This window comes from Colias croceus, chromosome 24 (assembly GCF_905220415.1).
Source record: "Colias croceus chromosome 24, ilColCroc2.1".
NCBI classification, from domain to species: Eukaryota; Metazoa; Arthropoda; class Insecta; order Lepidoptera; family Pieridae; genus Colias; species Colias croceus.
This window is the reverse complement of record NC_059560.1, coordinates 1,954,570-1,972,004: the sequence shown is the minus strand read 5'-3', so window position 1 is coordinate 1,972,004 and position 17,435 is coordinate 1,954,570. Positions and strand designations below refer to the sequence as shown.

Genomic DNA, 17,435 nt, shown 5'->3' with positions numbered 1-17,435 from the left:
AAGTATTACTTAGTGTGTAATGGTCTAGGTGTAAGTGATTTGTGAAAGTAATAATATAACAAAACCTCATTTCCAAGTTGAAGGTATAACATGGTTCCTATTTTCTGTCAAATATGTTTCATTAATATTTAATATTAATATACACTATGCATATTTTATTGTTCAATTAATTTTATATTAGTAAGTAGTAGTTATAATTTTGTTTATGTAGTTTTAATCTTATTCTTTTGTAACATATTTTATACATTAAGGAATGCAACAAGTGAATATGAATAAATATCATATTTAATTACATTAGGCATAGAATACATAGTATAAGGGCTGATTTTTCAATAGCCAGATATCTATACAAAAGCTGTCAAACCGCAACATTTATTCCCCAGATAAAAATTATCTGACCATTGAGAATGAAGGGCAGAACATAATTATGTTACTTAAATTCTAATTTGGTGTAGTACTTGTACTAAAAAAAGTAAAGTATTTCTTACTTGTGTATTATCATTTATTATTATTATTAGTGTATAACAGTGTTAGTAATTTGTGAAAGCAATGTAAAAATTTCATTTCCATTGAAGATAAAAATTAAAAATATTCTTTAAAATAATATGTTTTATTAATAATATATGCACTTATAAAATTAATATTTGTAGTATAAAAGGAGTTTTAAAAAATAATAACAAAATATAATTAAAAAGCTTCAAATACAAAATGTCCTTAATTACATTATTATTAATGTTGGTGCACCAGCTTAACCCTAGAAACATAACCTTCGTCCATCTGATGAATACGCGGTACTAAATACGCCATCTCTTTCTAACGCGTGCGCGTATAAACTTGCCTGTTCTTGTCAACTTAGTGTGCACCGCGCTGTTGCAGGCGACACCGGTGTTCAGCGCGTAAGTATTTTGTTTTTTGATTTATTGAGCATCTGTTCATCGTTTCGATGAATGGTTATGGTTTGTGTTAGTTTTGGTGACGGTTTGAAATATTTGCTTGCAGATTTTTGACATGTAGTCTTGACGTGCACTGAGTGATAACACAATTGCGCGATTATTGTTGGAAGAGGATGACACCAACTCGCTGCCGGCTTCTTCGGATGGTGAAAATGAAGACTTTATGGAGGTGGACGACGTGGAAAGCGATCAGCAATATGAACCCTCTGACCAAGAGGACAGTCAGCAAATCCGTCACGGTTCATCACCATCTCACTCACGGGACCACGAGACCGACTCTCAATCACCTGCTGATTTATTGGAAGAGACTACTTCTTCATGTATTTTGACCTTACCACAAAGTACCATTCGTAGTCGCAATCGTCACGTTTGGGCCACAAGTAAAGGTCGTACATCAGGAAGGACAACTGCGATAAATATCGTCCATGTAGCAAGAAGGCCATCTCGTGGTGTAAGAGGAATGGTAGATCCTTTATTATTATTTGATCAGTTCATGACCGATCAGATATTTGAAAAAATATTGAAATGGACCAACTCTGAAATCGCTATAAAAAGACAAACGTATGAACAAGTCACATCTACTGGGATGATGGCCCATCTACGTCTACTGCCGACCCTCGACCGACTCAAGCACAATATTTGAATAAAAGGAAGGTTTGCGGTCTATGTTCCTATAAGCAGAGACGCATGACTAAATCATATTGCTCTAAGTGTAACACTGCAATTTGTGGTGAACATAAGGCTGAATTCTGTGTGAATTACGCTGTGAATAATTAGCTTTTGTATTTTTTAAGTGTAGAGTTATGCCCTAAGTTTATTTTGGCCAAAGAAAAAAAAGCTTTATTTTGTTTTGTTTTTTTTTAATTTTAATTTTTACGTACCTTATCAACTACGATCTCCTTAAAACTAGTGCCTTACGTTACTATAATAAAAGTAAATAAAGATTTCCTTTTTTTTAATTATTATGTTTTAATTATAAATAAGACCCTTATCCCTAAAAAATTACGTAGTAAACAGTTTTAAATTATAACGTTTTAAGTAAAAATTTCATACTTTAAAAAATGTTCATCAATATGATGAATGGTTATGTTTAAAGGGAGCATTAAGAAGGTTATGTCTCTAGGGTTAATACTAAGTGTTTAGTGCTTGGCGCCGACTTCAAACCTTTTTAGTATCACATCTAAATAATATGTAGTAATTAATAATATCAAATCTTTTTTATATTTTACTTTTCCGTTTTTGAAGTCAGTTGTTTTTAACGCAGTTATTTTTATTTAATAATTTTTAGTGTATTTTTCAATACGAATCAGCCCAAACTCATCAAATCAGCTCTATGTCATGATAATGTTTCATCGCTATCCAATTTACATACATATACAAAATTTCAGCTCAATCGGTTACCGGGAAGCGAATCAAAGTTATATTTTCCTGTTTCACGATTAAAAACAAATTTTTGATGCATCATTTATCCCCTTTATGAGGCAAAACTATAAAAAAATTAGCAAAGAATTAAAACGACAGTGATAAATTAAGACATTACAAAGAACAAACGTCACCATACCAAATATACCCGAATTCGTCTGAGTTCATACTATTTTGTATGCTTATAGGTTATATTAATCATCATAACATTTTAAATAGCCATATTATTCATAATTACTAAAATAGCAATTTTTACTTTTAGTCGCATTTGGAAATGGATCAATGTTTGAACTTTGACAGTAACAGATACCTACTGACTCTTTGACAATTGACAGTTGACACTTGCTACACACTATTCCATAGACTAATTATAGAATGTTTCGGATAACGCTGCGGAATGGGCGTTCAGCGTTCCATGTGAACTTGTCTACCAATTTCAACACGCTAATGTCAAGTCCTTAGCGTGAGCGGAAAACGCTTGCATTGAAAACGCTTGGTTTTTGTCTAGGCCCCCTGATCATATGCGAGTCCACCGCGATTAACTGCATATTATATTTTGGAATAAGTTCAATCTAGACTTAATTCAGTAGTGTTATTATACTTTAGAAGACTAGTCTTTGATTTAGTATTTACCTACTTTAAAGGTTATGCTAAATAATAGTTTTTATAACGCGTAGGATTTCTTGAAGAACTTAATTTTTTTAAAGTAAACTTGTAAGGATTGTTGTTAATAATTCGCAGTTTTTATTTAAAAAATTCTGTAGCTTTTACTTTTGATTTGATGAACCTTTTATTATGATTTAAAATTGCTTAAGAATCGAATCTACAAATATGTAGGCGGAATGTTTTTATCAAGAAAATACCGGTGCTTATTATTTCTTTCAAACGAGTTGTTTATCTTAAGAAATTTGATGTGGGACGATAAATGACTCCTACACATTTCTTCAAGAAGGTTCTATATTTTATGTTTGCATTGATATTTTAATTTATAGCCTTTATACATGGATCAAAATCTCTCTCCGAAAAGATTAGAAAACTAAAACCGAAAGAATTTTTAAAATCGGACCCGTACTTCCTGAGATTAGCACGTTCAAACAAATAAACAAACAGAATCTTCAGCTTTATAATATTAGTAATTAGTATAGATATAAATTCTATATAAAACACAAAATATAACGATTTATTAAGGAAATAACATATTAGTTCATTAAGGTATTGATTATTTAAAATACTTACGTACCTATGAATGTTAATCTGCACTTACAAGTTACAAGGATGTTAAGATATTTATAAATTGGGAAGTTATTTATTGAGATAACTTGTAAAAATTTTAACAGTTCGACATTTTTCATTCATAAATTATTGCAATTAAAAATAACCTTTAAATCGATAAACGTGTCAAAACACAATAAATGGAAAATTCGGAGTAAAATAATTGCAATAATTCCATTAATTATGTTAATGTAAACGATTATAATTATTCTTCTCTATAATTGGGTTATTATTGTTTTTTATTTCCTTTCTTATTATAAATCAATCATTATAATGGAAATATTCGTCGAAATTGATGATATTTTTGTATCGATCTATTGCTACATTAAGGCGCTTCTAAAACATAATATAAATTGAATTAATAAATGTTTGAGTTTTGAATGAAAGGAATGAATGAATGAAGAATGAATGAAAATTTCTTTATTGCACACAAAAATACAAGATTACAAAATATGAGTAATACAAGTTATAATCTGTTCAGAGGGCGGTCTTATCGCAATAAGCGATTTCTGCCAGACAAAGTTTTTATTATAATCTTCGTACAAGGTCTCATCAAATTCTGGCAAATCAGAACTGCTTAGGTTTTTTATATTTCTACGAAAAAGATAACTTTACCTACTTAGGTAGGACTTAATATATGCAATTTGCAATAATATCTAGCTATAGAATTTTTTAAATATTTTTGTAATGTTAAAAAAAAATGAATAGGTACATATTTTTGTCTGCTTTACGATGTCAACCTTTGATCGTCTTCTTTAGCTAGATAAATTCTCCTTTCATACATAAAATGTGCCTGGAGTTTATAATACAGTCACATAGTAGGTAAGTGGCGTTTCTTTCATTGTCCCTATGTGAATATTCATAAGTATTATTTAATTGGTGGCCAAAGTGATTAATATGAGCATTCTTTATGATCATAATGCCTACCTAGTTACAGTCAAAAGGCTCCTACTTTTTGTCTAATAACTAGTAGGTAGGTACCTATCTAGATTCAAACCTAAAGACCCCCTGTCCTGTGACTAACCTTATTTTTAGATTTTAGTTCCCCTTTTTTCGCTAAATAGTCATTATGAATGGTCCTTAATTACTTAACAAATATAATAAATCTATTCTCCAATATAATAAGGTCATAATACATATCTAACAATTTTAACACGTTAATCTTTGATAATAAAAAAGATTCAAGTCCCTGAGAAATAGAGCAAATAATATTCATTATAAACTATGTATTTATTTAATATTTATCTCACAAATAGCATTCTCACGGATGTAGAACGTTCAGTTAGAGCCGATTTTCCTGTCGTGATCTTTGAATTTTCCGCTTACTACGAAATTAATTGTTGCCCTAATAAGGAAATATGACGTTAATCGTAATTATTTACGATTTCAAAATGGATTTTTTATTAATTTCACACTAAAATTACCTCAAGGTATTTCAATTCAACAATACGAATACAGTTTTCGTGACGTTATAAGTCGATGTGAATTAAAATCAATGAGAAGTTTGGGCTTTGGAAATTTACTTTGAAATAAATGAATGAATGATCTTATGTAGGTACGTCTATGGATTTCAAAATTGATACTGATATTCTAGATTTATTACTGTTAAATGGATGGAAATTCTAAAAACACGAAGCAAGGAGAACGATTCTTGTTCACTTAATATTTTAACGCTTCTAGGTACTAACGCAGCCTTGTCACTAGGCAATATAACGGAAAAATAAACCTGAATCGCGCAATTAGCGTTGCTGCTTCGTACACATCGGGGCAATCAATAAAACAGTTAGATAACTTATGTAAATTACCTCTACCTACATAGAGCTGGCCGATTCGACGGCTGCATAATAAATTAGAAAAAAAAGACGCCAATTGTTCTTGACGTTACGAACGCATTAATAAAAATACTATTCTAAATTCAAACGGCCCATTAACCGGTTCTCACGACCGCCATGTTGACTCGTCCTCGGCCGCCATTGGTCGAGGCCGCGAGTTTAGAATTAGAATGTGAACCCCACCATTTGGCGAGCGGTAAATTATGTGTGGCCAGTTTTTTTTTTACGTTCCAAGTTCAAATAATGGGAGCGCACTAACAGCTGCCGTGTTTCAAGCGACATAGCGAGCTCTAAACAGATGGTGAATTACTTCCTCGCTGTTGTAAAATCTATGATTCTATTTAATTTATAATTCTATTGAACCGGTTCTAACCCTTCTATTGGTTAGATAAACAAAAAACGGGCGCGCCGACCGCATTTTGTTCACATAAATTATATGCATACTTCGTTTGAAGTATCAACAAGACTCTATGGAGGAAATATTCACACTGGCCGTTAATAAAGTTTTGTGAAAAAAAAGTTTAAGTAATACATAGCTGTCAGTTTGACAGGTCGCTTCCCATTGGTGGGCTGTCAACGATAAGGAACGGAATTAGAAAAATGGCGGCAAACATTATTAGGTTATCGCAGCCAATTAGACATGACCATTATTTTTTTTCCATGTTTGAACGGGTTATTAGTTTAGTTAAAATGTATTTTTACACTCATTGGAGTTAGTAATGAACTTAGAAATAAATAGGAATTAATCTTGTTAGTTTGTTCTTTTATGGCATGTTGTTTATATCTCCATTTGTGATAACTTGTTAACGATATTGTAGGAATGCTAATATTTATGATAACTCTACCTCCTTTAGCTTCACTTAGTAAAAAAAAAATATGTGCGTGTACTAGTGTACACACGTAGGAAGTGATACTTCTTTATGACCTTATTTTTCAAAAAATAATTGACTATATGCTACTTTACAAAAATACGTCGAATCAAGATGTCGATAAGAAAAAGATGGCGCGTAACGGAAAAATGACACGCGTAACGAAAAAATGTTACACTAATTTTTTTTCCAACCCCGATAAAGAAGTTTCACTTCAAAAAAAAAAAAAATTATGATTCAAGGTAGGTAATTTTTTTTCAACCTAAATAGTCATCTCAATCATATCATTCAGAAATAAAGAAGGAGACAGTTATATTTATTCAAAAAATTTGCACAAAGCTGTTTAATATTGAAATAATCGAAATAAAAATTAATTACCATCGCAATTACTACCCGTTCTTAACGAATTTTTTACCATATAAGTAGTAATGTATTTTAATAATATGCAAAGGCCAGTAAGATAAATTATCTATGTACTTGTTTAATTTGTGAATAGCATACAAGTTTCGCCTTGACGTTTAGCTAACCAAGTTAGCCTTGAATATTAAGTAACGGACTGTTAAGTATGACGACTTAATATATCTTCCTATTATTTGTTTTTACTTGCAAAAGTAATGAGTATTTAGTAAAATTATGTAGTATTTTTTTATTCTAGTAGCTACTTAGTAACTCACCTATGACTGGGCTTTAGGTATAGTTTATTTATTAAATGTACTTACCTACATTTTTATGGTGAGTTCAAATAAAAAAAAAATATTTCGTTGTTATAATAGATAATATTATAGTCAGATATTGAATTAACAAAAATATTAAATTGAACACAGTTACAACTCATACCTAATTTAATTTGTGACTTTGTGTGTATTTTAAAACGAGCTTAAGGCATCAAATTAAGCATGTATCTTAATATTTATTATGTTACAATAATTTTATGTGCAGTAAAATTTGAAAGCAAAAAAAAAACTAAAAAAATATATTCGTTAATCTAGTTTAAGTAGATACTTAACTTAAAATATTCGTGGATTTATTTTTAACATGAGATTATTTTTTACTGTGACAACTAGACCTAAATTTAAGTGTTCATCAATTTTTTGTGACAAAAAATCTAAAGAAAACACGACACCCACTGTCCATAATTAAATTTTTAAATTTTAAATATAAAAAATATCATAAAACTTAGTGCAGAAGTAAGACCACTTAAACTAGTCACTTAACTCTATGAATACTTTTTATTCAGTGCTATTTATAATCTGTTGATAACACTTTCGAATGCTGGCTTTTAATATAAATGTAGGGTCATTGCGCCAGTTCGCGTCCACTTAGTGCAGTTGGAAAGTTTGAAGGAGAAAATAAAAATGTTCCAGAACAAATTTCAACGCAAAATTTATGTAACGTGTTCATTACATAGTCTATTATAAGATTTACTTTCAATTGTGTTGGAAATATCATGTGGTTTTTATTTATCTAGATAAATAGCAGAATTAGGCGTTTTACCCAGTTCGCGTCCAAAAATTCCAGTTTGCGTCCACCCGTGGACCAGTTCGCGTCCACCAGCTTAGAAAAAGAATTAAGAGTGTATTGGGTGATATTTTATCAGATTAATGCAAATAAAAATTAGATTTTAATAAATTATTTATTTACGAATATAGTTATTTAATAAAAACCGGCCAAATTCGAGTGGAACTCGCACAACGAGGGTTCCGTATTAACCTGTTTTTTTTTCATATGTTTTAACTGTAAATGATTATTTTTTCAATATCTCCCTTATTCGTGCTATAAGACGTTGCTTCGTACCAAACTTCAAGTGTCTGTGTTCACGTAAAGTACCCTGTAGGTTTTGATTCCCTTGCGAATGTCGAAATTTGCGAAAATTTGCAGCATAAACGGCTGTATCTTTTGAATTCTTTGGCTTATAAGTTTGATTTTTTCACTGCTTCAAGGGACCGTAGACTTGAGTATTCAATATAAATTTCAGCTTTATACCTGAACGCGTTACTGAGAAAAAGCGTCTTGACAGAAAGACAGACCGGCAGACGGACATACAGACGGACGGATATCAAAGTGATCCTACAAGGATTCCGGTTTTTCCTTTTGAGGTTCGGAACCCTAAAATCAACATTATTATTAATATAATTCACTGTAAGGAAACTGGAAAAACTTATTTATATTTATCTTTTCATCATAAATAGAACTAAAAAGTAACAAAAAACAACGTTACGTTATGTAAATAAATAATAATCAGCTCTATTAAGATTACCTACACCTCTACCCTATTTTTTAGTTTCTAATGAATTAAATTTCTTTTTTGTTTATATTATTTTCTTAACCACAAACTTATTGACTCTCATTCTCAAAGATACTAGTCTCATTCTTGGTATACCCATTTTAAAATGAAAAAATAGCATAAAAATTTGCTAATTTGAATGAAAATTTAAATTATCAACTTGTGATCTTAGTAAAAAATTTACAATCTGTTATAAATTACATATTTTAACAAACAATTCATTGCTACGTAATGAAAAACAATGTGGACGCAATATGTTCTATTGTTATGCACTATAGGTATAGTTTGCGCCCACCGTGGACGCAAAATGGAAGTTGTACAAATTCGGTGTAGTAATTCGCGTCCACCTTATTTTAGCTATTAATTGTAAAAGAAATAAGCTGATTTATAATCCATACTATTCCATGTTTTGTTAGCAAAGTAGAGAAACAGTTACATATTCAAAAATTCACATTTAACAATAAGATACTTACCGTCAAACGCGACGCTGCGCACTATTTTTTTTTTTCAAAATCCCGCGCGTTTTAGCTCTCTCGTTTAATAGCCAAAATTAAATATTTTTTTAAATAGGATATGCGGTGCGCAGGCATATTTTGAATAAGTGTGCATGTCTCTTATACATTGAGGTATTATCGGAAATTTTTCTTATAACAATTTTACATAAAGTATACTTATTTTCGTGAATTTTCTAAAAGATATCCGCAAAATGGACGCGAATAGGCAGGTGGACGCGAACAGGCGCAATGACCCTAATTATCTATCATTCATAGGCTATTTATGGCGTTTTGTAAGATTTTTTTTTTTTCATAAATGATGTTCGGATTTTTTTTTCTCACTGAAAATTTATTGATTATTTGGAGATGTTTATTTTCATTTGAACTAAAATACATTTTATCTTTCTTTAAATATTGATTTAATTCTGTTTGTAAATGTTTAATTTTATTTAAATTCAATACAATTTTCTAAAATGTCATGTAGGTTTTAAGATAATGATTTTATGGACTTTTTTTCTAAAAATATTTATTCCATGTTGGCTAATTAAGTTTTTTTTTTCATTAAAAATCTACGTACTTAATTGAAAATAGAAGAATATTAAAATTAAAAATTCCTTCTATTTTCTCTGACAATTTTAATAAATACATTCGAAATTATTTAATTTATTTAATTTATTTTACACAAATTTTCAATTATTTTTTTATACTTAAGACAAATTACCACCAAAAAAAAATCAAGTCTCTAGCATGACAAAATAAATTCGACAACCAAACAAACACCAAGTAACTAACCATGAAATCGCCTCATGTTCTGTTCCCTTCCATTTCACACCGAAAAAAAGAAAATAAACAATACACACTTATACTACAAAGCCGTCGGTTTTCATTATAACATTTCCGCCACTTAAACACGAAAGCGCGCCATTTATTTAAAATTTTTCCAACCAGCGTTCTATTTTCGAAAACGTCCGAAACGTCAAAAACGCGCGCTCATTTTTCTTTTTTTTTTTACGACCGGCAATTATTAGTAAAGGCGTTCGTATACTGAGGCTATTTGGTCGCACGTGTACGCTAAGGGGTGGGACTGACACGTGAATTTTCCGAGGTTTCCACCCCTTGCGGACCGCCCCTATAGGCTTTTCTGTCCGGCCTATGCTGTTTAACCGATCGGATATTAAGTGCATAGGAGTCGCTCGATTTGTTAATTAATTTATTATACTTTTTTCGCTCATTAACTCCATGAGCGTTTAAACGACTGAAATGAAAATACAGCGTGGATAGTAACCCCATTTTAATTTATACCAATTAAAGTTTAGTATGATTTTATAAATGCGATATGCTCACTTTTTGTACAATTACAATTTTAATTTGAAGTTATAAAACATACAATTAGAACAGTAAATCATTATATCATGCAATGGTGTTATAACACGAAAATTTAAGATATTACAAAAATGAGAGAATACTGAATTAATTTCATGCATCGTGTGATTTTGCCGTGTAATTACACAGCTCCCTTACTAAAACGATAAAATGAAATGGCGATAAAATACAATGTTCTCTGATATAATACCCAAAGATAAAATAGAAAAAGTGTTTCAGGATTTTATAGACAATTTGTTGGTTCGTAAAACTTCAAATTACAATGTTGCGTTTGTTGTTGTCCCTCTAAGCATTTGAAATGATATAAAATGTGCCTTTGATTCGAGAATAACTCAATATCCTGCAATAGTAAAATTAAATTTGTAGCATGAATTCGTAAATAACACCACTGTTAAAATTATCGCAAACATACAAAGAGGCACTCGACTTTAAAAAGAACAATTATACAATATCCACTCTATTCCATTCTCTGTCCAACCACTGCCTACTTTTATACCGTACGCCTACGCTTACTATTTCACAACTAGCGCTAGCAAAAGTCAACTCTATACCTAAAACTACACGGTTCAAAATAAAACGAAACAAAAAGCGAACGCACCCCATCTCTTTCCCGCGTATTAATCAAAATACAACTCTCTACTTTGACGTGGAATCGCAGCAAATGGATAAGGCATTGTTTTGAAAATTGAAACTATGGTTAGCGACCGACCAGCGTAGCGTGGCCTGCGTCAGCCCCCTCGCTACGGGCGGCCGCGCCCGGCGCGCCGGCTTGTATGAGATCGCGGGGGTCAAGCGCGCTGGTCGTTCTTCTTCTTGGTTTAGACAAGGTACCTACATAATTGCAATTGTAAGGGTTTTACAATAAACTGTAATTATGGCCAGACAATGATTAGAAATGTTGATACGGATGCTCTGCCGTTATTAATTATACGAGTAATGCTTCAATATTTTATAATGAACGGTCCTTATTTAGTGAGTGCAATTATAAATGACGAAGCTCTCCATAGTGGCTAGTATACATTGATCCCCCGGGGGCTTTATTGAAGATTCGAGAGCAAATATGTGTTTAAGCTTATCAAACGATTTTACAGCAGCTTTTTCTAAAGAACCTTGGATTTTTTATGATATATTTATTTTAGATCTTCATAAGAATTTTATACGTAGAGTCCATGATATATTTGTTACTTAGTATATGAGGTAAATATTATCATAGATTCCAAACATACAATTTTCTCTCTTAGCTTTTAGCAACACAATTCTAAGTCTAACACAATCGTAAAAATGCCACCAAAATTTAGCATTTTACAAACATTTTTACTAGGCCATTTATGGCTAATAAATCACAATTAATTAACACAATTTGGCACAATCACAAACAATTGTACGCATCACTTTTCAGCCAGCATTTACAGCACAATACAAGCGAACAGAAAACATGCCCGCAACATTCCATTAAAGGGGCGAATACACTGTAGGTACTATAAAAAAACTTCGCGTATCTCAATCATGAGAACGCTCTGATGTCATTTTTTTGCTGATTAATCATCAACAGCGTACATTCATCACAATAACACGACAAATGAAAGAACTAAACTTCCGTAATGTTTTTTTTTTTGTTAAATACTCAATGTGCAGTCAACTTTATTCCAACTGTCAATTTTTAAAAAAAGCATGGCTGATGAAAAAAGTGTTTTGCTCAAAAAAAAATCTAGTTAACGGTGTGTTATATGCTCTGTTTTGGTATTTTAAATTATTGGCTTTTAATATCTACTGTTTTATTATAATTTATTTTCTTAATAGACAGTGAAATAATACTGCTAAATAATTTTATTTTCCATATTATTTTTAGGAATTTTTATTTTATTTACGCTTCGGTACTTATATAATTTAACTCATTCATGGTAGATACAATATAATAAAATGTATTTGTTCCCATTAAATTCATTTTAAAATACTAGCTTTCCGCCCGCGGCTTCGCCCGCGTTTTCAAAGAAAAACCCGCATAGTTCCCGTTCCCGAGGGATTTCCGGGATAAAACCTATCCTATCTCTCAAGTTGGATCGAACTGCACATGGTGTGCGAATTTTATTATAATCGGTTAAGTGGTTTAGGAGTCCATTGAGGACAAACATTGTGACACGAGATTTATATATATTAATATAATAATTCTTAAACAAGGAACTCTTAGCAAATATATCTACCTAATAATTGGCAATTCATATAATCACACGTTTTAATATATTGCGATTAAATTAATTGTCACGTATATATAAAATATTAATTAGTCGTTACCATGACAACATATTTATTTATGTACATGACGCAACTGAACTATCGAGTTTCTATTAAACAAAAATAACTCATTCATTAACCGACAATTTTTATTTATTATTAAAAATATTTTTTTTCAAAATAACCATAGAGTAATAATTAGGTATATCCATACCTATACACAGACTAAAAACTAGCAAGCCATGTCCTTAAATACCATTAAATACTTAATTGATAAAATAATAATTAGTGATAACTTATAATACGATCCACAAATATACCAACTGAATTAAGACCAACTGAATTAATGGAAAGAAAAATTTTATTTTCCAAGATTTTTATTATTCCCTGCTTTCTGAATTTGGATTATGCTGACAAATAAATATACCTACGTATTATGAGATATACTAAATAATTTAATTTTGTAAACGAAAGTACACAAAATGGGCTAAAATAAGAATGGGGAGGGAAATTAAAGTTTAAATATTGTCCTTTTCTCCTCTTATTTTAAATATACTATATTTATGTTATGTTTTAGAATAATTTACACTGCATAACATATTGCTGTTGATTCTTTTTATGAAAATTTTACTATCTGTCCCCTGGTCCCGGATTTGCCCGGGATAATAATAAATTAAAATTGGTATCTGATTTTGGTATCTGACTGTTTACTACGTATTTAGTAAAAGCCTGCTCTGCATAAAACAATTTTCCTCGAAATTACGTCACGTTAAATTCTTACGTCTTACTTTCTATTATTTCGATTAATTCTTAAGTATTTTAATGCATGCAAATGTAATGTTACCAAAATATTTCAGACTTTTCTTTAAATAGAACAGAGAGAGAGATATAATATATCTCTACTTTAGAAGAACATTGGTATCTCTTAGCTTATAAACATATACAGAGTGGATATTTTCAATGGGCCCTGGAGGGAAAGTAACTACTTGAAGACCTGAAATGATTTTCTTAGAAGAAATAGCAACTGGTTTTAAAGAATTCCAAAAATTAACTTGCCACGACGGGAATATAATCTATACTTAATATTATAAAGCTGAAGAGTTTGTTTGTGTGTTTGAACGAGCTAATCTCAGCAAATACTGGTCCGATTTGAAAAATGCTTTCGGTGTTAAATAGACCATTTATCGAGGAAGGTTATAGGCTATACATTACCACCCTAAGACAAACAGGAGCAATGCGGGTGAAACCGCGGGGCACAGCTAGTTAATTATAATCGTACAGTTATCTTACCAATCGATATTTTTAAACATTTTTAATCATTCAAATCTACGTTAACTATCGCGTGAAAAGTACCCTTATGACGTAATTGTGTAAAACATGCCGGCACAATAAATATGATCCGAAAGTCGAGATACCGTCTTATTTATTATGTCCCGCACTTCACACTTGGCATTTTTTATATTTATTTCGACAACCATCTAGCTGGCGTGCATATGCGTTAATTGTAAATAATAGGCGAATAAATTTACTCTTTTTTCGCTTTATTTAGTTTCTTTGCTGTAGAGTAATTATCCGGTGTGGGTTTGTATGTTTTTTTTATTCCAAAATGGCTGTATATTTACAAGTATTTTGTTTTAATTTGAATTTAATATGTATTAAGGTATACTTGAAACAATGATCTATGTGATGATGTAAATTGTTTCTAAATCTATGGCTTACTTTGGACGGTGTAAGCGGATGAAGATGAACTGACAGACGAAAAGTGCGATTCGTTTTATAATAGCTACTCTACCTAAATAGCATAGAAGATAATTCAATTCACTATTAAATTCTATTATTGCTAATAACATATTCTTTAAAAAAATCATACTAAGTAAATATGAATCGACTAGACAAACTTCGACAATCTTATCTTAAGGACTCTACATTTCTTACGAATTCGTTTAATGTTTTCTTTTGTTACAGTTCTAACCACCTTTGAAACAAGAAAAATTCTTTGATTGTATCATTAATTGTAAATTGAAAGTCGTAAATCGTTTTGATATAGATAGATATAGCTATTCCATATAATTAGAAATAGAAAATAGAAAAAATATTTATTGCAAAGTTTTAAAATAATACAGTTTACCTAAAATTTAATTAAAAGTTTTGAAGTTATCAGCTCTCCCTTAAACTAAACGTATGGTTTACTCTTTTAATATTTAATGTACATATTCCATATACTTTATTGGAAATATTTTAATAAGAACTTTTATAACACGACAAATAACACCTCAATTTGACTGACGTATAGATCATTGTTCATACATTGGGCCAATTGCGGTTTTTTATCCAAAATATATCACTCTTTTGTACTATGGGAAGAACTAACAATGCTCGTGAAAGATAAATGCAGTAATTAATGCAGTTTTTGTGAAAATAAAGCTAATTTAAGACTAGTTTGTAAGAAAATATGAGTTTTGGTTGTTGGATTGTTTAATTGGCGGAAAAGTATTGTTTTTAAATTTTAAATTGTGAAATTTCGTTTTATTAGAGGCAATTCAGAATTTAAACAACACCAATATTATTTACAACTGTATTAAGTTGGTATTAAATCGCTTATAAATCCGTTAAATATTGAACTCATTAGATATTATTATTGACTATAAAACTTACATTGCAAATACCAACAAGTACCTACCTATATGGGATACATTTCTAAGTTAATCAATCGAAAAATAATAGTAGGTAATATTAGTACTTCATTGGTGGTTTTTTTTTTTTGTGCAATAGGAGGCAACAGAGCAGACGCGTCACCTGGTGGTAAGTCCTCCACGTAGCCCATATGTACCCACAGTGCCAGAGACATTGTGAGTATGTTGCCGGCCTTTCAAGTAGGAATATTCTCTTTTCTTGAAGGTCCCCAGTTCATAGCCGTTTGGAAAAGGTAATAAAAATTCGTATATTAACCTATTCTATAGTTCCAATTTAAATTCGTAAATCGAACATTACCTACTCTATGTTACTTTTTTCAATTGTATTTCGGTAAATAAAGAATAAATAAATTTTCAAGTGAACATAGACATAGAAGACAGATTAGCAAAATATTTAGCACTAGTTTTAACTGACTATGAATTACTACTCATACATCATTTATAATTGTAACTGACAGATAAGCTACACATAACATATCCAGTAGTTACGAACTAAATAAGCTTTTATCTACCTATTAATATATCTCTATATCTTATTCAATGTGTTAACAGCCATAATAACATACATGACCTTTTCTAAGTTATTGTTTCAACATTGTTAGATGATCAAATCATTTGTAATGATTTAACATGATCAAAAGCCAAGGTTGCCGTTTTGATTCATCTGTTATTATAGATAATCAATTTATTTCGCGGTAAAGTGAGTAATAACCTTCTTGATTTTGTGAGAAGATATCTACGTAGATATTAGAAAAATACCTTTATACTTAGTCATACAATTAACTCAAATTGATGGTAATAATACAATACAGGGACAATAAATATGGACTGATGATGACCTAAACCTCCTAATGAGCAAGGATCTATATATTTTTTTATAAACAATTAGGACTAGAATTAATGTCTATATATATATTGCTGCTAAATAAAACCTGTAAAAAAATCTCCTGCAAAAGTTATTTTTTATTATTATTTTATTTGATTGATAAGTACTTCAAAAGAAAACAGGCCAGGTACATAGGCATGCTGCTTTGGTTATGCATCCAATGCTACATTATAAGCAGCTACGAAAGTAGAATAGGTGGAAACAAAATACTCTTTGAAAGACAACTCTACATAACCAACATGAGCTCACTGCGCTATCAAAATCACAATAATTAATGAAAAAAGGCTATCAAAACGTTTCAAAATGGCCGCCGTGGCACACGTGTATTACGCAACATTTTTGTCTCTGCCCATTTCAGGTGCGTTGTGTAGAAGCTAATTTTTTTTTTTCATTCTTTCCCGCGCTTTTGTTTCGAAAATATTCTTCTCAATTCCCTACCTACATGTTAACTACACATGCCCCCGGCATTCCTCGTTAAAAACTTTATCCAATGAAAAACATTCGAACAATAGCATGTTTAGAAGAGTAATAGAAAAAAAGAAAATTAATACTTGTTGCTTATTATTCTAAAACTAAAACAATGAACGAATTGTGCGCGGACTTTTGTTAAATAATTTCATAAAGTTACACATTAGAATGCGAGGGAATTTATGTTTTATGGAGATAAATCCTTGTTCTTCCTATTATTCTAATAAGAATGAAAATTGTTTTCATCTAATTTTAAAAGTTTGTAGCCCTTGGTTGTATTAAATCGTTCGAACGAAACTTCACAATTTTATGAAAAGTTACCAATAAAAAAATGACAGATGGTCATGGTCAGATCTATATTAAAATGATTATTAATATCAAACTTAGGTATATCAAATAGGTTTTTAGTCAGAATCTGAATATAAACTGACGAAAGTGATTATAATTGACTTACTGACATCAAAGCACAACCCAAACCAAAGGTATTAGAAAATGAATATTTTTAATTATAAAATTAATCAAGCTATCTTCATACCAAACTTGACAAAAACGAATATCTCTATTAACCTGAGACACGTGTAAAACCTTTTCCAAAGTGATCTTAAAACTAATTTATTATATCGAAATGTAACGTATATATTTAAAAG

General features: G+C 30.6%; 1 protein-coding gene across 1 annotated transcript in view; it reads right to left on the bottom strand.

Annotated features, from left to right (window-relative positions):
• LOC123702617 (mushroom body large-type Kenyon cell-specific protein 1) overlaps window positions 1-17,435 on the bottom strand; it is a 193,124-nt gene that overhangs the window by 26,776 nt on the left and 148,913 nt on the right. The window lies entirely within an intron of this gene.